This window comes from Haemaphysalis longicornis, unplaced genomic scaffold (assembly GCF_048455015.1).
Source record: "Haemaphysalis longicornis isolate Haplotype H1 unplaced genomic scaffold, Haemaphysalis longicornis Haplotype H1 scaffold_3, whole genome shotgun sequence".
Lineage (NCBI taxonomy): Eukaryota > Metazoa > Arthropoda > Arachnida > Ixodida > Ixodidae > Haemaphysalis > Haemaphysalis longicornis.
In genome coordinates, this window is record NW_027526335.1 from 91,041,588 (window position 1) to 91,064,762 (window position 23,175).

The 23,175-nt window shown below is 45.9% G+C and overlaps 2 protein-coding genes across 4 annotated transcripts in view; one reads left to right on the forward strand and one right to left on the reverse strand.

Moving 5' to 3' along the window:
- Window positions 1–23,175, reverse strand: part of LOC144174832 (uncharacterized) — a 365,599-nt gene that overhangs the window by 269,776 nt on the left and 72,648 nt on the right. The window lies entirely within an intron of this gene.
- The window catches only part of LOC144174833 (uncharacterized), an 82,852-nt gene that overhangs the window by 981 nt on the left and 58,696 nt on the right, over window positions 1–23,175 (forward strand). The gene's annotated exons all lie outside the window — the stretch shown is intronic.

A 23,175-nucleotide genomic window follows, 5' to 3' on the forward strand; every position in this document is an offset into this window, starting at 1 on the left:
TGCCTAGAATATGTTTATTGCCAGCTATGAGCCGATTTCGAGATGCCCGCGAATGGATTGGCTCATGCGCTTAGGTTCCGAGCAAACCTGCTTCTTTTGATGACCATGACGAGGAGCCTCGCGACGTGCCGAAAATCATGGATTTTTATTCCATTCAATTTGTTTTACCTTTCTCTACAGCTAGATTTAGCTTTGCCCCTGAGCACTGGTTGTGCCGCTCCATCTTCAAACATACTCGACAGGAGGAGCACGGTAGTACGTCATCATAATCCGGGTCATGATCACAATCAGTTCAGACGCGTGGTCAAAATTGTAGAACATCCGATCTAGGAGTGGTCGCTAAATAGCTGGAACTTACACTCAGCACTGCGACTAGCAGCATTGCAAACAAATGCCCTTCCCGTGTGTGTGTTACCACGTTCTTCGCGCTCTTAGTTTTCTTGGGTACAAAAAGTAGCCACTTTTTTAAGCGTGGGACCTTTAGGCGTCGCTATCAAATTTTGATACAATTTTGACCATAAAAAAAGAAGGGGGGGGGGGGGGAGAGCAGAGCCAAACACGAAAGCGTTTTTTTTTTAATTTTGTTTACTTTATGCCTCCGGGGCAGGTTGGTGGCAAGTGCTAGAAAACGTGGTTGCTCCTTAAAGTGAAAAGCGGCCACGTATCGCCAACCCTGGATAAAATAAAAGGCGAAAGCGTAAAATGTAAAGAGTGCCCCTCCGTCACGAGGATAACACCTCGCGGCCAGCTGCCAGCATCCCGCATTCGTAGCATCGGTCCCACAATCGCTATTCAGACAGCGTTTACAGAGGGCAAAATTTTTCGCTGTTCCCCCAAAGATGGCTTTCACGGTGGTGGCCGGAGCGAACAGAGTGCCCTATTTTTTTGTTGTTGTCCTGTTCATTGCAGAGTCGAGACGTGCGCCCATTATCATAGCGCACGTTTCCTCATCTGCATAATGCTGGCTCGTTTCCTGTCGGCGATGCCGCTCCGTCGAGCATTGCTCGTCCACCAGCACGTTCCTCGAACGCTGAACTTCACAACAAGCTCCCACTGTAGTCGCGTCGATGGGGAAGAGAGGGGCGGTGAGAACTTGGACTACTTTTTTACGCCAAGCATCTCACCATCGCCTGCCTTTAAAAAGTGGTGCCCCGTCTCAAATTCCCTGTTCGAGACAAGAAGGCAAAATAAGCAAGGAGCGTACGTACTACGTTCCGGTTGCGCGCTAAGACCTAGTTCGTGGAGCTGGTGTACACGAAGGTGAAGCGGTACCAACTCGTTTGCGAAGAGTTCGGTTTCTATCAACGCCACGTTGTAGCAGTGGCCTTGCTTGCGGAGATCAACTTTAGGCCACGCAATCCGGTTTCGGCTTGCATTTAGAGACAAGCCGTCGTTACTATAAGCGTGTTGTCGTTGTCAGAGAAGCGTGCCCCTACAGAACTCACATTTTATTTTTTTTATTTTTTTGCTTCGGTGTTTTCCTTCAGCAACACTATCAGAGAGAAATCAGCGCACTTGAGCGTTTCCCGTCAGCCCTCACGGGTACGGCACGTACTACGAAAGTTCGTGCGTAAGAAACTGAATCTTCTCGAGCTAACTTCGTACGGATGCCGCGAAACTCCCTGATCCCTTAGATCCCTTGGGCACAACAGCTCGAGGTTATGACGAAGGCTTTAGATGCCGCCAGGGCTGTCTGTCTAAGAAATGAGGCAACGACGAAAAAGCCAATTCAAAGGAGGTTGCAGCTTATATCTCTTCCACTGAGTGCAACGATGTCTCCGCTACGTGTCTCTGTAAACATAAACGACTGGTTGCGGTTAGAATGAGGTCATGCATGTCTGGTAGATGAGCGGGAAAGTCCGTGCGCTCCATGAACGTGATCGCCGTGAGATTGAAGCGCCTAGCTCAAGCGTGCATTTAGATACGGGAACCTATCGCGATTGATTTGGTTTTATTTTGAGTGTGTGTTCTTGTTGTCGTTCTTATCGTGATTTCTGTTTAAGACTTCTTTGAAAGCCGTAAAATTCCACAGCCACGTACAAAAAGTAAATTTGCAGTTTTACACGTTGGGGCAGTTTATAAGCCAGAAAGTTGATTTGATTGATTGATTGTAGGGTTTAACGCGCCGACGAAGCGCAGGCGATCAGGCGCGCCGTAGTGGAGGGCTCCGGATTAATTTTGACCACCTGGGGATCTTAAACGTGCGCTGAAATCTCGTGCACACGGGCGTTTTTGCTTTTCGCCTCCATTAGAAAAGCGGCCGCCGCGGCTGGGAATCGAACCCGCGAATAATCCAGCAAGTGTGCTACACTGGTCGCCTCTATGCGCTATTTAACGGGCACTTAATTTCACGTAGGCTGTCATTCCTATGTTTGGGCTTGCCAAGAAAATAGGGCTATCGGCCCTGGAGTCGGGCCCAAGGCCTAGTAGTTGAAAAGAAAAACGACATTTACTTCGAAGCCATGGTGAGCTAAGTGTTCAACATTGTTTGTGGTATTTTAGCTTAATAAGTAGTGAACGTAGAGAAGTTATCGGTTCGTAAGCTGATTTTTTTTTTAGTCCAAGTTTTTGTATTGCGACCATACGCCTTGGCGTGAACCAGGCTGCACTTATATGAGGCTATAATATTACACTTTCAATAAAAATCCGGAAGATTGCCCGTCTTAACAGCATGCGACTTATTCATATAGGCCATTTTTTTTAAATGAGCCAATTTTTTTTTGTGTGACGGCGTGTACCCTTCACCCGCACTGCCACAAACACTGATATTCCATCAAGTAACTAGATAACGGAAACGATATCAGGTCAACTATTGAATCATGTTTAGAACTCAAAAACTTTTAGAGTGGCAATTTTTTTCTGCAAAGTGCCAACAATTGAAAGAATACGAGATATGCATACTATTGCGATGTGCTACCGCAGTTTTTATACGCGCACAAGCCTGGCTTCTTTGAAATTTTGAGAGGCTAAAGAAATAAGCAATTTGCGGTTCGAATAGATAATCCCTCACGTTAGAAAACCTTCCCACGCACCTCACGTCTGATGATTTATTGATTGTACGGTTTAACGCGCCGACGCAACGCAGACGATGAGGCGCGCCGTAGTGAAGGGCTCCGGATTAATTTTGACCACCTGGGGATCTTTAACGTGCGCCGAAATCTCGTGCACACGGGCGTTTTCGCTTTCCGCCTCCATCAGAAAAGCGGCCGCCGCGGCCGGGAATCGAACCCGCGACCTCATGCACAGCAGCCCGACGCCTTAGCCGCTGAACCCCCGCGCCGCGTGCACCTCACTTCTATTAGGTATACGTTGCGAACGAGCAGCATTTTAAAAGGTAGCTTTAATTCTCAGTCCCCTGGGAATTTAGTCACAAAATATTTTTACTTCCCACCTGCTTTGTTTGTACGCCATCACTTGAACGTATCATTTAAAACAGTTTTGTGTGCCTTCAAATTTTTAAACCTTATTTGATCGCCAACCGAGCATAAATATACATTTCATAACGCTGGGAGAACGACCCATCTCACGTGCAACCAACTTCAGGTGCTGGAAAGAGAGGACTCCAGATATCTCTTCACTCCGAAGGGTCTCAAACGCCATAGCGCGCGGATGTTTTACGATCAATAGTCGACGCTAGAATACAATGTACCAGGATTTAGCATCAAAACAAAAAACGATGTCAACTTTTGTGACCGCTGCCTTCACGAAGGCGTCAACAAAAGAAAGAAACATTTAGCGATAATTTTTTATCTATACTGCACAGATACTGATGGGTTACTCGCCGTAAGCCAACTGCTCCATGTACACGACCCGCTAAAAGAATGCACTTTTGGTATAGACTCCAATTTCGTGAATGATTGCTAAACGATAAACTGCAGTAAATCACCCCTTTACGTGACGTGGCATGCAGTCTCAGCTGTAGAGATTTTTCAGGCCGTTATTCTAGGTTGGTAAAGCGGTGCAGGCTCTTACTGTATTCTTCACGCTGATAGCAATCTGAGGCGCCAGATGGTAAACACCCCTCACATCGCCTGCGCGACTGGTGCGGAAGTTACTGGTATGCGGTGAGGCGTGGTAGCCTTAAAGGTCAGCATTGGGACAGAGACAGTTGAAGACACTCCGCCTGTGACGTCATGTTTTCGCTGGATGCAGCAAGATCACCTGACCATGCCCCTTATAAAGCTGACGCTTTAAAATTCCCAGATTCAGTGATGACACCTTGCATATCAGTTGGTGGTGACAGCAAGGCTTTGGTTCTCTTTCGTCTGATGCCAAAGCTGTAATTGGATATTCTATGGCGGTTCCACGTATCCTGTCGTGTATTTTTAAATAATTCTGCTCGAGCCGACATACAGGCCGCGAATGCGCAATCAGAGGAACTTTAGGGGGTTCGCATAACTTTAAAGGGACCCTGCAACACTCTTTGTTCAGTGCAAGTAAACCTGCGTGACGTTTATATTGCACTGCTAGGAATACCTGAGCCAAATATTACACGTGCACGTGAAGCGGTAAGCGCGCAAATCGCCGTGAAAGACGCGGAAAAACCAACCGCGCTCTCTTCAATCCTCCTCATTATGCACTCCTGGCATGGCCTAAACGACGTAATTTGGGCCATGGCTGTCCGATAGGCTGTCACTGGTCAACTTAGCGGCTACTTTCTCGCATTTCCTGTGACGATGGCCGTCATTGGCGCTGTGTACCAACTTCTATGTCTGAACCTGTACGCATAGTTTTGGCGTTTCTTTTGTGTTTTGAGTGCACGTAGAGTTTGAGTAACGAACTCAATACTCCCCTTTCAACGAGACCACTCGACAACAAACGTTTATTGCTTCATGAACGCCCTACCAGCCTACACACGCGCTTGCGAGCAGGCAGCCATGCCTGCTTTTTTGTGGCACCTGACCGGAAATAGACCCCTCCACGTTGCGGAGAAAAGAACAAAACTCCCTGGCACGTGATATATCGAAGGCCGCTGAAGAGAACACCATGAGCCGCCCCTCTATCCGGTAGAGCGTGTGCAGCTTTCGTGGTGTTGTCCGCGGTCGAGTTGAGAGAGAACAATTATGCACGATTTCTAATCGCGTGTAGTTTCGGTGATAATGAACGAATTTTCATAATTCTCGTGGGAGAATATTTCTGGGACAATAGACTTTACCCCAAAATACATGTCGAGTAGCAGATGGTAAGTGTTGCAGGGTCCCTTTAAAATAGTCTTCATGGTTCCAAAATATTTGTTTACTTGCGCACCTGGGCTTGCCAACCTTTACGTCCTAAAAATAGCCTACCATACGACCGATGTGAGCTTAGGCCTCTAAGCAGAAATATCGTTATCGAAAAACTAGAGACCTAGTTTAGAGACACGTCTGTTTATTTTAAGCATTTACCACCCCTTGTAACGCAGTAACTTTATCACAACTGTGTTATCCTTCCATACCCGAGATTTCGGCGCACGTTAAAGATCCCCAGGTGGTCAAAATTAATCCGGAGCCCTCCACTACGGCTTGCCTCATCGCCTACGTTGCGTCGGTGCGTTAAACCCTACAATCAATCAATCAATCCTTCCGTACCCATTTTTGATGTCTCGATCATTTGTTGCGACAATATTAATTCCTGCAGCGCAAGCGACTCAAGAACCTGTAAGGAGAAAAATAAAATATATATACCGTAACGACGCACGAACGTGTTTCAGAGAATTTACGTGCCGACAAGGGCGACACACACAGGGCGACCTAAATTGTATAGGGCTATCGGAGTAAGCGCGAAGTTTATAAAACATCACCTGCGACCAAACGCGCCTCGTTCTCGCGAGAAGTCTTTCAAGTTCCAGCAGCGAAGCGATGCAACGGACGACCAAAACTGCTGTGGCTTCTAGCTATAATGACAATTCACGCACTTCGAGAGGTGAGCGGGGGTGGGAAGCGCACTCGCAACGGTCTCGCCTCATCTTTATTCACGAGGTTTCCTAAGGCCCAGCGGGTCGCGCATTGCATCACCGGAGTCAACGCATGGTTTCGTATACAGCAAGCGGCAATAAAATATAACGAGACGGATCGACCGGAACGTGGCACTCGGGTGCCCTTTAGAGAGAGAAAAAGATCAATGGACTGCAGACTCGTTCTTACGCGCGTATCACTTCACGCATGCGAGGCTCGTGTTAGGCCCGTAATACCAGCTGTGATGTAGAAAAGTAGCGATTTTCAGGTAGCTCTAAGCGACGGGGGTACGGGGTACTTTCTAAGCTGTAGTTCGTTGCAAGGGCGCTGTAGAAAGTGCGCAAGCTGTTACGGTTTTCAACAATTTAGTGAACGGGCTGACGGACATAAAGGGACCCTGCAACCCTTTTGATAAACGCTTTCACTCTTTCCTTCGCGTCTGGAAGCACTGCGAAAGCTGCAATTATCACCAGCACGGAGCGGCACTGCTTGATTCACTCGTCGCACCAGATACGCCTTCCGTTTCTGCTTTGTTTTTGTGGCTTTATTTTTAAATTTGCTACCGAAAAGTGTTCATTACTGCAACAGAAGACAAACCAGCCAACAGCCGCTACATGGCCTGAGTGACGTAATTCGGGCCGTCGAAGAACGTCAAGACCAGCAAAGCGAGAAAAATGTTTTGAGCGAGTTTCCAAGTTATCGGATCGCCATAGACCAGTAATTTTTTGGCTGAGGACTACTTTGCGACCCCCTAATCTATGTACTGGGTGTGTTGGGTGACTACGCTCTGCAAGCTTTTAAGATTTCAAAAAAAGTTGAAAAAAGTGTTGCAGGGTCCCTTTAAGAGCTTGAAAGGGGTTCATGGCACGTTTCTTAACGTGCTAATTTGATATTTCGCTATAGTTATTCCCTAGATCTCGTTGTTATACAAAGTTCCCAAATATATGTAAGTTTTGTTGAGAAACGTAGCGATTTGTTATGTAACGAAGCCAGTTGCTGGAGTGAGTGAGTGAGAAACATTTTATTGAGCCGGTGAAGTGGGAGTGGTTCCTTATTCCAGGAAGCCATGCGATGAGTTGCTGGATATTTGTCTTGAATTACGGGGCAAGCACATGACGGCAGGGGCAACAAAAAGACGAACAAGCGCTGGAGAATTTAGCGATTATGTGCCACTTTTGCTGCTGTGTGCTCCTGTGTTCGTGCCGCAGTACAAGACGAGTTCTGTTAAACTCAGCGGGAATTCTACGAAGTTTAAATTGTCCTTTTAGTTCTTTATTCACATGTGTCGTCAAGCTTGCCTAACTCAGGCTTACGTGGAATAGAATGGTCTCAACTGATGTCCAAGTGTTGAAATATATCCACTGTGTGTGTTAGTGAGATGCCGATGGGGGAATAATGGGACTATAAAAATATTTAACGAAGCTCGGGTTAGCAAATGAACCTGGAAGTTATTACGCCAAACCAAGGCGATGTGATCAAACTACAGTTCAGTTGGGTAAAAATTGAAATAAATTCCCTGCCTACCGACTAACATCGAAATCAATTTTGCCCGCCCTGTTTTATAACTCAGTTATGTACCAACGGGCCCACCGTCAATCCGTGTTACTCACCTTTCACGCACCGAACGGCTATGAATACGCAGCTGTCCGACTGCTGCATAAACGTAAAGTTCTATTTTATCTCTCTTTTGCCGTTTATATAAAGTTCGTACCGTCAAATTCCATCATTTATTACGCAAAATTTTGCGTTAGGTTCGGCGCACACAGCCCCGAACCCGTAAAAATGAGCTGAGGCTGGCCAGCTGTTTTGTTGCGTGCAACATCTTCAAGAATAAAAAACCAGTTCAACGCAGCTACACATTTTCGTCTGAAACAAAATACAAAAAATTTCCAAGACAAGTAAAGCGCTAAAACAGTCATATTGATGAAAGCAAACCCATTGAAAATAGCTTTTTTTTTTTTCTTATACGCGACCAACAAGGGCGTACGATGGGGAAGTAAATTAAAAATTTTATAAAGCTTTACTGAACCTATATCTTTTTTTACCGCATTTTGAGTTTCCCGTTCATGTTAAGAGCGCTAAAGCGGCGATACGCCCATCATAGCGGCTCATAACATCAACTTGCCTGCGGCGCGCAAATGCGGCCGCACGTTTTCGTTTACGCCGCTTGTTAAGGGAAATTTCTAGACGCGGAAGTCTTTTAAACAGCACTGAATTGCAGGGCACGCAGCCAGAAATAGGCCCCATTTTTGACGGCAAAACCTTTCAGCCAGTGATCGAGCAGGATTCTAGCCTATTCCTGGTTTTTTTTTTTTTTTGACCGGATATTCCTGAGCAAAAAAAAGAAAAACACCAATATCGCAAACCCTGCTTTGAAAGCAATTCGCGGCATCAAGGGGCTTCAGCCAAGGGACTTCTCTTTCGGCGAACGCTTAGGCATGCTCCCACCCAGTTCTCGCGTTTGTAGTAATTTTATGCAATAAAAATTAGCAGTGGCTTAGCTCGGCTATGCCAGGATACACGTAGCGTGAGCTAAGGTTCAGCTGGTTATTCTTAGGTTTCCTGGTTGTCTAGGATTAGCTGATTATCATGCTTACCGCTGCTAAAACGATTTCCAATCTAATCCAATTCAATTTATTCCAATCCAATCCAGTCGCGGCGGCGGCGGCTCCAGCGCGCCAGCTCTGCGCCATGAGACGTCACTGCTCCTCGCGCATGCGCAGCATGGCTCTCCAGGAGCCACGCGAATGTCCTCAACCTCGGCCAGTGTAGCTCACGCTACAAAATTGAAATCTATTCTTCTCACTGACATGTGAGATATTACTGTGATGTTTTCCCGGAAAAAAATTTCAGCGATAGGGTAGCTGATCACTAAAAAATGGAGAGTAAATCATGTCATAGAGGCTAAACGCTAAAATAACAACGACAAAACGAAAAATGAGAAATTTTTGTTGCAGAAACGGCAGATGGTTGTTCCAAAAGGCTGGCGTAACAGGTGCACGCAAGTGTGAGACTGGCCCTCCGTCGCTCGTCTAAATGTTTACGAGTTCTTCAATTGTATGCGGAAAATCAACTACACTAATGGCCGTATTCTGAGTCTGCCCTCCACTACATGTGTTTCCTCCACTCGGCTGAATAGAGGATACCGCAATGCTCTTACATGCGAAAATCGCTTTCAAGGACCTGCTTGCCTGGAGGCTCAAATGGAGGAGATTTTTAGAATGCGGTTGTAAACTTCGCCAAAACTGCTTGGCAACTACTGTAAGCAGCAAAAAATAACCTAACGCAATGAACAACATTTTTTTTTATTAACTAGGACTTAGTTCGCGAAACAGCACCTAGACTTTGTCGCAAGTCGATCCCACGCCACCTGATACATTATTTAACAAACTCTTTAAAAAAAGAAATGCAAACTAAACTCATAAACCAACGCTTCATACTGTTATTTACCTTCTTGCAAGAAAAAAAAACTCTCACCCCATCCCGCCCTGCGAATGTGGATGTCCAGCAAACCTGTTGTAAACCACTACAAATGGCGATGGATGAGGGTACGAAATGTTTCTAGACTCGGCGGGCTTGTCGCTTGCGCTCGGCTAGTGTCACTAGGTAAGGGTATAGAGTATCGGCACTCTTTTCTTCTACTGTTCCGTGCCGGGCCACCATGATCATTGGTCATTACGCGACATTTATTTACACTGCGACGGTTCGTGGCGACACCATTGTGCTGTTTATGCATTTTAGTTGGTCAACTCTGGTAGGCTTAGCTTGTCCTCCCTCATCTGTGGCTTCGGGCGGCGGCTGACGTCGTTCGGAATGCGAATTAAAGATAACGCGTGTACCAGCATTTAGGCAGCAAAAGTGTGTTCAAATATGCGGTATTATAGACCTGCCTAACCTTCAAAGATAATCTGCAAACATAATGTTTACCAGGAACACATGGCGGGAGATTCATTGTTCATAGGCGCTTTATCATCCATAATGCGGTTTAGATTCTTGCTTTGTGGTTTCCTTAAACGAATTCTGAGCTCTACGCTGTATGCCTGATTAGCCTTAAGCTAATAGGCGGCTTAGGCCTCGGCATTTTTGCCCACGGAGATGAAACCGTTGGGGGTAGACGTACACAGCTTTGCTGTAAAAATCTTCGCGTGTGTGCTCATTCCGTTGCAAATTTCGTCGAAAGACTATAGCCTTAAGCGTGTCCCTGCCACGTAAATTCCTGTCTTCTCTTTCCATCCCGGTTCGCTACTGCCACTATAAGTACGGAGGATAATTGCTAAAGTCAAACCAATTTTCGCACGTTCCGCTGCTCGCGTCTAATCAATTGAAATTTTCGTTACTGCTGAACCTGGAACGCCGCCACGTGGTCCAGACTCGACGGGTGCTTTGTTTGTATCTTTGGGGCAAAACATTGCTTTCAACGCGTACTCTTTCATTTGCTACCGCAAAAAAACAAGCGGCCATGAATATAAAATCAAAATAACACTGCAGATAGCACTTATGTGTTTATGTCTTGCCTCAAATACGCGCAATGATTTCTTTTTCATTGCCAAACTTTACAAGTAGGGTGTGTGCTTTCTGATTTAGTGTTTAGAAAGAAAATTGCCATTTGAACGTGTCGTTGAAGTATTCCGTTACCTTCTGGCCAGAAGGCTGAATAGGGGGACAGACACAGACAAACATTTCCGTCTTTAAAGAGGCCATGAAGACAGAATGCAAGTTTGGTTTACTAGAAAGACTTTTGTTCCGATTACAAGGAAAACAATTTTATTGCAAATTTCTAAATGGATATATTAAAGAAAACATTTGAACCAGTGGCGACTCCCTGGCCACTTTCCGGCAGCTTTTTTATGACGTCACAGAATCTTGCGTGTGCTATTGGCGGACGTGACTGCGCGATTGCACGGAGGCCTCTAGTTCCGTCTGACCGCATCAATTGAATGCTAACATGCAGTTAACACACTGAAAATTATGTTTCTTGTGCTGGCCCGTATGACGTAATTTTTGTCTATAACACGGCAATGTGGCGCGAAGTTTGAGTTTTTAAATAACCCGCCGCGGTGGCTCAGTGGCTAAGGCGTTGCGCTGCTGAGCACGAGGTCGCGGGTTCGATTCCCGGCCGCGGCGGCCGCTTTTCTGATGGAGGCGAAAAGCAAAAACGCCCGTGTGTACGAGATTTCGGCGCACGATAAAGATCCCCAGGTGGTCAAAATTAATCCGGAGCCCTCCACTACGGCGCGCCTCATCGCCTGCGTTGCGTGGGCGCGTTAAACCCCACAATCAATCAATCGAGTTTTTAAATACTTTTTGCTTTTTTTTTATTAAGAAACGTCTTCTGTGGACGGGATAGAACAGAGTGAGGTTCGGAAGCCTAGTTTTTTTTTTTTTAATTAAACTAGGTGTATTTGTCTTCAAGGCCCCTTTAAGTAGCCCAAAAAAGTATATCATCTTTTAAAAAATTATATTACTGAGGTTTTGTCCGAGTTGGTGGAGCGCTGCGTAGCATTCTGTAGCAAAATACAGCCATGGAGAATAATTACAAAGAACGGCAAATAACACCTCGTTGGTGGCGGTGTTGTAAGGACGATTTTCATCCGACTACGCAACAAATTTTCGCATTAGTACCGTCACGCCACTGCCGCATTTATTTTTCTAACCGCAGCAGCCCCTCTACGAACTTTTCCGGCTTAAATTATGCCCCGCACCGATACTCAGGTTATACAAGACTAAATGCCCCGATAACTCACCTATTCAATGCAACATCAGCAAAGCCAAGTTCAGGTTGATGCATTATCCACTCAAATGTATCCAACACCGCCTAACAGAGTTATCCCGCAATCGGCTTCAAGTGCTGATTTATGTTTGGACTACTGTACCGCACTCGGTCGTCATTTTGCACGCACAAACGCAACATGAAGCATTTTTAAATACTTCCCTAGCAACAAACACCAAAGATTTTTTTTCCTTTGTTTTCACGTGAATAAAGCTATGTAAACTGCAAACAAATTTTGGCTACATATTTGGTAAGTCCTTAAACCCCGTCTACATTTGCGAGCGTCAGAAAATTCAGTGCCGGCCACCAACTGTGCTTTGCCAACTCCTCCAGCTCTTCTCGGAGGCGTAAACTAGACCCCGTGCTTGACGCGCCCTTCAGCAGAACCAGTGTAGATTAGCTGAAGTTCAAGGTCCGCCTTCTTTCAGAAAGCAAAAAAAAAATGACCAGAAAGGAACGTGTCTTCAGCAATCGTCTCAAGAGCTAGAAATTTCTCAATTCCCCGCCAAAAGAGGCGCTTGAGCACGTTCCAGCGCGAGAAAAATAAAAGCAGAATGCGAGTCCACAAAGGCCACTTGGAGTCAGTAGTGGCATCGGAGAGGGCAACACCGCTCTTTCCTTTGCAATGGGTGACGGGGCCCCGAACTACAGGCCCCACGCAACATGCAGCGGCGGGGGCGAATAGGACCCGCCTGCCCGGCGCCAGGGTGGCCCGCGACGGAGCGCCCAACGCAATTAACATGCGGCCCGCGCGCCGCTCACAATTCCATTTAACCGGCCCACCAGACGCAAATCCCGATGACGAACCCAAAGCGCGACCAACGACGGCACGTCCACCGAAGACGTCGTCGGGCTGACAGACCGCGAGAAAACATGGCTACCCGCCTTACGCGCCATCACAACAAACAAGCGACGCCACACAACACCAACCAGAGAAAAGCAAGGCGTTAGCACCGGTTCATCAGCTGAATTCCGCCCCTGGTCGGACAGGCCGACACGCTGAACCCAGTGGAAGAAGCACAGAAACTCGAACGTAACCACTCACTTTTTACGCGATCAGAATGGTGGCCGTACACGTTCTAGGCCTTCTCATCGAGGTAGCGTTGCATTGCCAGGCCTTGTCTGCGCTATTTGTTGACTGTGTCTCTTCCGCAAAAGCCTTCTAAGGAAGGAATCAGCGGGGGGAAACGCAGGTTTAGGGGAACATGCGAGAACGATGGAGAGAAGGGGACGGCGTGAAGTGAGTTATCCCGGTAACAGAGTTATCCCGAAGATCCAGCGGGTGTCGATAGGGCTAACGACAACTACGAGGACGCCATCTAGGGCGTTTGTACGGGTCGAACGATCCTCTCACGACGACATGCCGTGCCATCCGGTGACGCAGTATCCGAGGCGCGTCTCTCAGTGTTTGTTTTTCTTTTTTTTTTTTTGACGCTGTACGCCTACAAAAGTAATATCCAATTTCAGGTCCTGTCGCGTCAGTGGCACTGACTGGCAGTGAAGGTTAGTTATGCGTCCAAAGAGGCGTGAATATGAACAGCCAATGCTTAACCTTAGGTAAATGTATCTGAAACCTGTTTTCGTTCTATGTAATTCTAACGAGTATAGCAAAGATTAGATAGTCTTCATCAGATAAAGTGGTGCATAAACCTATTTCGGTTGCTGCGACTATCAAATAGACGCGGAAACAACTTTATTAAAATTAAACGTATTTAAAAGCACCAAGTCATGATTCATCTATTTGCGCTGATAATAAGCGCGGTTCACATTTACTGCTGATTAATTGGTTTGATTGATTGTAGGGTTTAACGCGCCGACGCAACGCAGGCGATGAGGCGTGCCGTAGTGGAGGGCTCCAGATTAATTTTGACCGCCTGGGCATCTTTAACACGCGCCGAAATGTCGTACACACAGGCGTTTTTGCTTTTCGCCTACTTCAGAAAAGCGGCCGCAGCGGCCGAGAATGGAACCCGCGACCTCGTGCTCAGCAGCACAACGTCTTAGCCACTGAGCCACCGCGGCGGGTTCACATTTACTGCTTTAATTTCAGCCCTTTCTGTGGGAAATTTAAAGCCGCTTTGGGACCCTTTATTCCATCCTAAAAACTTGGCTAATGTAATTCAAGAAACACTTTGAAACATTGGTCGTCAACGTTTTGTTTACGGCCAATACTACAAAAAATGAGGATTTTCAAAGAAACTCATAGCTGTTTTTACAAAAAAAGAAAGTCTCTCACTTCTCGGTTTCAGAGACAATAGGTTTATTTAAAAATGTAGAACTTTAGAGCGCCTTAACATCGTGGGGGAATGCAGCATAGCGTCGCCACGTATTACTAGAACCTTGATATTTTTGTTCTTACAGAGCAAGTTCAAATTGGTAAAAAAAAAATATGCCAGGAGTCGTTTTTTCTTACTGGCCACAACCTACAATAAGTTGTTCACTACGTTTGATGAGTATTTGACTATAACGACCAACCATTGCTACTACTCAAAGGAAGTCTACGAGTGGGCATTCTTGTTGTATAGGTAATGTTAGCAGAAAAGTGTGGTAACATAGCCGTAAGTTAAAGCGTTCATCCACTTTCCACCTCGGAAGATCCCGCTGTCCTCGCCTGTGCAGCAGAATACGCCTAAGTTATTTTTTAAGACAGCTCACGTAACTGCGGAGATAAAAAGATAGGGTGCACAGAACCATTCTCTCCCAGCACCCATTATTTCTCAAAATGTATAACCACAGCCAAGAAAACACATGTTGTTCCAACTGACCGTTTGTTCCAAGTTCCAAGTCGCCGTTTGCTCATTTTACCCCCAAAAAAGAAACTGGTGTTCTGAAGATTCGTTCCGGGACATGGGCTTACGTTTCTTTCCTCGATGTCCAAAGGCTGACGGGATCGTGTTTCTATCGATCAGAGCACCGACTGTCTGCGACAGCAACCGTTCAGCTCAAGCACGTTTCAATTCGCCCAACTTGCTGCGAGAGTGCGGCGCGTAAAAACGATGTCTTCAGGGAAAACCTACCTGTAAACAATTATCTGTCTTACCCTATTTTCAATTCTCCCAAAGACAGAGGTTTTTAAACCTTGCATTATGTTTTCAAACGTAGGAATGTAGGAGTAGCAAAAAGAATTTATTAAAAATAAAGGGTGAAGGGAGGCAAACATGCTTCCTCTACTTTCTGGTGATCCAGGCGCGTAACTAATAATAAAAAAACATCGCTTGCAAGGTGAAATCAGAATTAAATTAGTACGGTTAGTGTATAGTACACAGTTTCGAATCGCAGTCTATACATGGCAGCAATGCGTGCTGCAGTAAAATTCTCAAAGCTGGCATGACCATCTTTCGTAGCTTAAATATATCATAGCTCTTTTTATATCATTATTGTTACCAACGATGAAAACGTGTTGCACGCATTTAGCGAGTAAAAACGTTGCGTCGCAAGAATTCAAAAACAACAGAGTTTATCTTACTAAAGCAGCTTGAAACAGTCAGATGCGGTACACTTTCTTTTTTTCGCCGTATATTTTGACTTTCTCAGTAAAACCATAGGCGTGCAAACCGAGAAACAATGGCACTATTCCAAAACGTGCTCTAATACGTTCTACCTCCCTTTTAAAGGACTACCACAAAAGCAGTCGTAAACACGCAATGGATGGTTTAAACCCATGTCTTTCAAGAGCTCGACTAATATGAAAATAAAGACTTATATGAATACCGGTACACGTTTGCTTTATTGTTAGGAGATTAGCCGGCAACTAAACAGATTCCTAGTCTCAGTCTATTGTACCTCTATGATTTGTGCCACAAGCGGTCCTCATTTTATTCTTCATGTCAGCGTGCTAAGGGACCAAACGTCACGCCTCCTCATAGGACACAGACGCCTGCTTATTTGTGCTGCTATATGAACAGTATGACGATCCCAACCCGTGTGCCTTTCCCCGCTTACGTAAAACGTGTAATTATGCTCCTGTAGTATATCCTATACCGCATGGTAGAGAAGGGCCTGCGATATGAAGAGCCAGAATCTCCTCCCACCCAATGACGTCAGTGCTTCCTTACTGAGACCCTGCGTAATGCACCTAGCATTGTCTAACCTTATTGTCCACAACTATTCAAAGGCGTGCCATTATAATTTTTCAAAGAATACGACGTACGGCTCATTCCATATGGAAAAAAGCTTTCCTATACCCCTACGCAAATCACAGCGTGCCTTCATAAGCAGCATCATTGCGACGCGCACTTCCCTAACTTGGGGATTTTACGAAATAACGTATTTTTCGTTTGACGCACCGCTGCTACTCTTTATATGCTAACTTTTCAAGTCGTATTTTAAAATTTAGTACCCTTTTTAAATTCTTCGAGCACAAGTATTGCTACCCTTTCCTAGACACCGAGCTTCCAAAGGAAAAGTGGGCCATTGAGGGTGAATTTAACTACGGCATAGTGCACCCACCGCGCTCATTAAGGATATCTTGCTGGCATAAATCTCCGGCAAAATGCATCAGGTTCATGCACTTGTCAAGGTACGCTCTGTGTATGTAAACTTAAACTATTCTCTTACTGTCCCCCTATCTCCAAACACTTTGACGCGCAGCCCATCGGGCACAAGTGCAATACTCTTGGATTAACAAGGACCTCCACTGGATGCGCCTAATGTGCTCTACCTTGATTGTGTTACGATAAGGTACTCTTGATAAGTTGAGGGAGGCAGACAGGCAGGCGTACTTGTAAAAATACGAAATGCGCTCGTTCAGATTTCATATCCTCTTTCAAATACCAACACCCGCGGCTTCGCGTCTAAACGAACTGGCGGGAAGAGCCTAGTAACTGACTCAGTCTCGTTCTAAGCACGCGTTTCCACTAACAGCCACTGAAAAAACGTCGGCCTGCTAAACCGTGGCATCATCGCTTGTTGGTAAGCACAAGCTAGGAGCTTAAGTTCTTCCTGCTATTTCATCAGGCTCCTCGTATTACTTCAGCTTTTTTTTTTTTCGTTTCGTATAACCACTCTTGTAGAGTCCATTTGATACCACCAAGGCATTATCGAAAAATAAGGGTTACCAAGTGAGATGGCTCGAACAATATTACATCTTGCGGAAGATGTTGTGACTACATTTCTTGCAATATTATATGGTATTTGTTACCCTTGTTCTCTCCCGTCAAGTTTTGACGCACTAATAACTTGTTACAAACAGCTCACTAAATCCTATGCACACCAGTGCAATGCTTTCTTGAACCTGTAAAGCGTGCTTTGCCTGTAAGGCATTCTTGGATATAGACAAAGCCCACCCAACAAAGATATTTTCGACCGCAAACCATCCACCGCCGGCGGCGTTGGCGTCCGCAGTGCTCCTCTATATTTGAAAAAGAAACAGCATCCGGCGCCAGGTTTCGATCCGAGGACTTTGCGGCCGCAGCGCGACGCGCTACCGACTAAGCCACGGACGCCACGCTGATATCAGTGAGTAACGCGCCTTATATCTTTAACGCATTCAAACTACGTCGTCAGCGGCGTGCGTTGGCGACTCAGCGGCGTTATAGCGGCTTGATAACTGCGTGGTGTACACGTGATACTACAAACCCGATGGAAGAGATGGAAGAGAAGGCGGCGAGGCGGTGGGCTGCGGGGGCCGAGCGCAAGCGCCGCAAGCGGGCCGACAACCGTGCATTCGCACTTTCACATTCTCCCCCTCGGGGAAATGCGGGGGAATTTTTCGCAATTATAAGTTGGCACAACTACGGCCGTAAGCACTATTGTGCCCAGAGATAAAAAAAATAGTCACAAAAATTGAAGACTTTAACCTGCACCGTGAAGCAGGTACAAAAACGAGAAGCTGTAACTATGCAAAAAATAATAGCTACAAGACAGAAAAAATGGCTGAGCAGAGAACAAAGCAGAGAACAGATGGATGCGGCTTGGCCCGGCTAGCCCCAGTTATGCAAGCAAAAGCAGCCGAAGCACAGTTTTCCAAACGAACGATATGGCTAGTCCAATGTTCCGTACTTTCTCACACTCACTACCTTCGTTTCGCCAGTTTCCGAAGCCGTCGTCGAATTCGCCGTCTTTAAAGCTCGCCGCTGTCGTTTTTTGCCATCCTTATCCGACGGTTAGTTCACTGAAGTTCCCATCCTTCACTCGTTTCAGCCTGATGCTTTGCGCGGTTGTATTCGCGGTTCCGCTTTAACTCATTAACAAGCCGAAGGACATCTGCAGGATGGTCCGCGCATCAGGTGGCTGTCGGTGCAGCGGTGGATAGTTGGAATTATTAGCGATGGTACCAGATCGCATGATCAGCCCTCGGTGAGCGCGACTTCACAACTCAAACATTCGTCATCACGTGACGTATCTCTTCCCGCCTCGAGAGCCGGTCGCTCTTCCTAGCTCTCCGACTTGCCGACAGGCGCCGCTCGTGACCGGTATCACTTCAAGGTGAAATTTTGACACCCGGTGAAACTCAGTGGACTAGGCCAATATTGCTTTCGCAATAAAAACAGAAAGGTGCTCCAGCAATACGGGTGCGAAAGACCAAAAAGAAACTGCACGGTCTATATTTTTAATGTATCGTGGGCGTAAACCAATTTGGTCAGACAGAAAATGAACGTTGCCAGAAGCAGTAATTAAAAATAGCAAAATGGAAACATGAATGAAGTAGTCCACGTGATGATAACTGTAGTAATGCAATGCAACAAGGTGTAATACAAGAAGAACATCGGAGAGAGTAAAAATATTAGTGTCGAAGAATTCGATCTGAGTGTAATTACCGTTACGAATATAGCAACCTGTAGATGCGAATAAATGGGCAACAAAAGCCCAGAATATTCTTTTAAGCGCTCTACAGTCACCTGAAGGTCAGCGACAATTTTTCCGAACATCTGGTGATCTTAAATAATGTAGAAAAAGTTCCCCGCACTGACCCGGCCGTGCAAGCTCCCACAACACTCCTTGAAGAAAATAGCGGCCAAGCGGTGCGCCGGTTAAAATGATTGTAGTTGGCTGCATAGAAATTTCGGCGCTGTTATTTCTTTGAACTTGAATGCAACAGCGTTCATGTGCAATGGAACTAAGTTCACTCGTAGAGTGCATTAATGGGTTCCCTTCTTAATTCTGAGGCTGCTTAGCCCTTGAAAAGCATACAGAAAACTGTACTTACCCTCATACTGGAGAACAAGGACTGACATCATAGCATGATGCATACTCCCACTCATAGTGCTTAAAATTAAATGCGACCTGTAAGTGTCGGGTCGTAAATGCAATGAACATAGTAAGTTGCCATAAATTGGTGAAAAGCAAGCACAATAAAAACACCGAGGGAAACAAAGGAGTCGTACAAATAAAAACAACAAGCCAGAATTATCTGTTTTTGTCGTGGCATCCTTTTAACTGTTTTCTTGCGATCAAAGATGGCATTCAAGGCAGTCGCCCTGTCGGACAGCACGCCTTTTCTCAAGTGAGCATCTTAAGAAAAATAACCTAATTACTGCTGTCAAACTGGTGGACTTTCACGGAGATTCCTACTGAGCCTTTGTGACGAGCAACGGCTTTGTATTCTCCGTTCGAGCGCAATCACGTGAGACCGTTGTTTAACACGTGCGAGCAAAATTGGCGCCGAGGGATCGTGTGTGGGCTTTGCCACGTGATAAAATTGCCCTCGTAAGTCCTCTGCACCCTTTGGAGAACATGATCGCTTGAAGACAAGACAGCTCATCCGGATTTCTTTCTTTATGGCGAAACCTTGCCACGGCTACTTATAAAACACTTCCTACCTACCCCCTCGCTTATGAAAACATCCTCGTTTATAGACAACCGCCGCGTAAAGTAATAAATCAGTTGCAAAAAAAAGAAATATATAGAGACGCCTTTTTCAAGCTTATAATTTTCATACACACTCAAAACAAACGATGAAAATTTTAATGGATGTCTATCTTAAATTTCGCCCACACATCCTGCTCGTAAATTACACAACCATTAACTAAAACAACGTTTTTGGGATTCTACGTTTGCATAAACGTCAAGTATCCCAAGTCACGTTTATGCACAACTGACTAGCTTTCCTGCTTTTTGCTATATGTTTCTTATTTTTATTTGTACTGGGCTTTGGTTAAACCCAAATTTAGTCGAACGAGCTTAGTCACTTAGCAGAAACAGCTTTACTTATCAAGCAGACCCACGACGGAAAGGTAACTTGAATATCAATCCACAGTCAAAAGCAGCGTTCACTAATATTTGGGCTGCGTTAGTTTAAACTGAAGCATGCCTAATAAACGTTCAATCTCAGCCAAGTATCTTGAACAGAATTATTTAGAAAAAAAAAAGTACCGGTTAGCACTGCGTGGGTTTGTGTCTGATTCCGCTAAATCATCTAAAGAAAATCTTGAGCATCAAATGGGTGGGGAAGACGGAGGGAAGCGAGGGAGAAAGAGATTTCGAGCTGCTTTGTCTTTCCTTAGCGTTTGTGTGTGCGGGGAGGGTAGGGGCAGGGGCATGTAACCGTACGCGCGGAGCAGCCATCAAGCGTGAGCCATCAAAGGAAAACGGGGTTAGCTGAAAGTGGCCGGCGCACATGTCGTTAAGCCCCAGGTCGCCCTACTACGCAATGTGTACCGAGCGATTAAAAGGTTCACGAGCTACACCCGAGAACGTGCGGCAAAGGCGACTCGCCCGCGGCACCCCGAATAAAGATCATTCGTCGAAGATTGGATGCGCTAATTTCGGCAGCGCCAAGGGTCAATATCGTGCACTGTGTTTTAGTCGCCCACGGTCGTGTATATGCATGCCAAACGCAGGGTTAGGACTGAAACTCATCTGGGAATTAATACGGGGACAAACGCTGCTTATGCGTGGCCTCAATGACTCACGAAGGAGCAGTGTTTAACACTGAAATTATTTTTGTTAAGAAGTGGCGCACATCGGACATATTGCTGTCAATAATCCCCAATTATATTTTATTCCAGCCTTAGCAAATAAATTTTAAGACTAATATTAGAGAGAGAGAATAGCTTTAATGAAGACCAGCGATTTTAGCCGAGCCGTCGGGCTGGCTTGCAACGCTAGATGAGAGAAGAAGAAAAAAGGAAAAATATGGAAACGAAAAGATGTCATTTGATGCTCCCGAAATTTTCAATCACAAAACTCTGTCCAGTTCTGTGCTCCGGAGAAACTGTCCAGTTCTGAGCTCCGGACCCGACCAAGGGCCCAAAACAGCCCTCAGCTCAAGTCCTACACCAAGCTGCCTGCACAAAGATAATATGAGTTTCTGTCTGCACGGTGTACTTTAGACACACGCATATAACATGATGAATGTCTTCTCGTGAGTCACATGTGGAACAAAGAGGTAAGGATGCCTGCTGGATTTTGTACAGGTAATATCCCATGTAGGCCACATTCAAGCGTAGCCTATGCAGAATGGCTTCCTCGCACTTGCTAAGTCCAGGTGGCATTCTGAAGGTGCACTTGGGATCAATCGCGTGAGGAGGTGCGTATTGCTGCCTTGCGTCAGTCCAGATACACATCTGCGCTTTCCATTCGGTTGATGAGGCGAGTTTTGCCGCATCCTTCCTCGTGAATGGGATCGGCAGAGCTTGAGTGCAGAGACTGTGGGCAGATGGGGCGGCTTTGTCAGCTGCGTCGTTGCCGGCAACTCCGCACTGGGCAGGAAGCCACTGCAGACCTACGTTGTGTCCTCTTAACTAATATTTAATTTTTATGGGAAGTACGGGGCAGTTGGCCGACTCCACACGGGAGCCCGTCACTCAAGCCTGGAGCGTTCACCGCTGATCTACGATTATAACTCGATTGGAACCCTAAGCTACACTGAAAATGCCCATGCGAAAAGAGCTCATCAAGCGTCGGAGGTTGTACCTCACGGCAGTCTATTCACTTATTCGAAGGCAGCAATATATGTTTGCCTCTTATCTCGACAACATCCTAAACTCAAGACACTGGCCTAAAGTTCCGCCGGACGTAACTTAATCTTTCAATTCTGTGTTCCGTCGGACGTAACTCTGGAGGCTGGTTTAAAGTTCCGTCGGGCGTAACTTTTGTTTTCAACTTTGAGTTACTTCGGACGTAACTGGCTTGAAGTTCTGTCGGGCGTAACTTTAGTTTTCGATTTTGGGTTACGTCGGACGTAACTCTAGACACTGCGTTTCAGCTTTCCGTTTCCCACTCCAACCGTTCTGCCGGTAACCACCCTGCGTATAGGTGGGGCTTTAGGGGTTGCCGTAGATTGAGCAGCACGTTCGTGTGTCTACATCCATTTCCGATGCGTGTTATTTGCGCTTTACAGAGGCCCCCTGAGCTAAAAAAATTCTCACAATCCCCTATTTTTAGTACGGTTCACAAAACCGCAAGTTGTTGCTTTTGTAAGCAAAAGTTTCGTCACTAAACCAAACAAAATTCGTACCCGCTTCAATCGCATCATTTTCGCTGATGCATTGTAAAAAGGATGCTTTATTCCGAACCTTTTGCGGTGTTCCAAAACCATCCCGATTTTCCAAGTAGCTCAAACACAAGAAAACCGTTCCGAAGCAAACTTCTTTCGGTCGCGGAGACGCGAAAAGCCGTTGCCGCCAGGTTCTCATGTTCCGAACAAATCGAGCATGCAGGCGGAAGCCCAAAAAAGAAAATACGTCGCGACTCAGAGTTTCGGTCGAATCCGACGATTTTGGCGAGACGTTTTTATTGCTCCCTGGAGCTACTTTGGCCGGGTGACAGCTCCCAATCTGCCACTGAAAGAAGCTCTGAGCGCTCTATATTTGCGAGTGGAACAGAGCCGAAAAACGTGCTTCGGAAGTGCTCCGAGTCAGAAATGAAGAATTTAACCTAAGTAGCACTACAGGAGGCTGGCATGTGCAATGGTCAATACGCGAGCCTGATCGGCGGGTATAGGGCGATCAGCTGTGCTCAACTTACCCTGATCCCTCTGTGAAAGTCGGACACCAAGGCTGCACTCTTTCTTGGTCCTACCGACAACAGTATTGAGTACGTTAAAAGTCGGTTCCGAAACCTGGTTACGGCAATTATGCTATTATTACAAGTTCGTGACGATTTAAAAGTACTTGCAAGTGACATTAAGTTTTTTTTTTATTTCTGTCCTTAAAGACACCGCTCCCCCCACAACAAAAGATGGCCGCAGTGTTAATAAAAAAAATGTTTCATCCTATGCAATGAGACCAGGTTGCTCTAAACACTTTGAAGCCTGGGTTTGTGTTGTGCTCTTCTGTGGCGTGGGTCCAGATCCAGAGATTCGTTGAGGAGACCACAAATTAGTATGAAAAGTCAGACAGGTAAAAATACACTCTTAACAGGCTTGCCGTGATAATGAACCAAGTGATTGTTTTTGATGAGTCATTTTTTTAACGTCTGATCATCTACGAAAATGCCTCCGGGTGCATTAAACATAAAAATAAACCTCCTGAGTGACGAACACAGCAAGTAAGCAGTCTGCATTTGTAGCAGAAGCGTGCAGACCTTGTC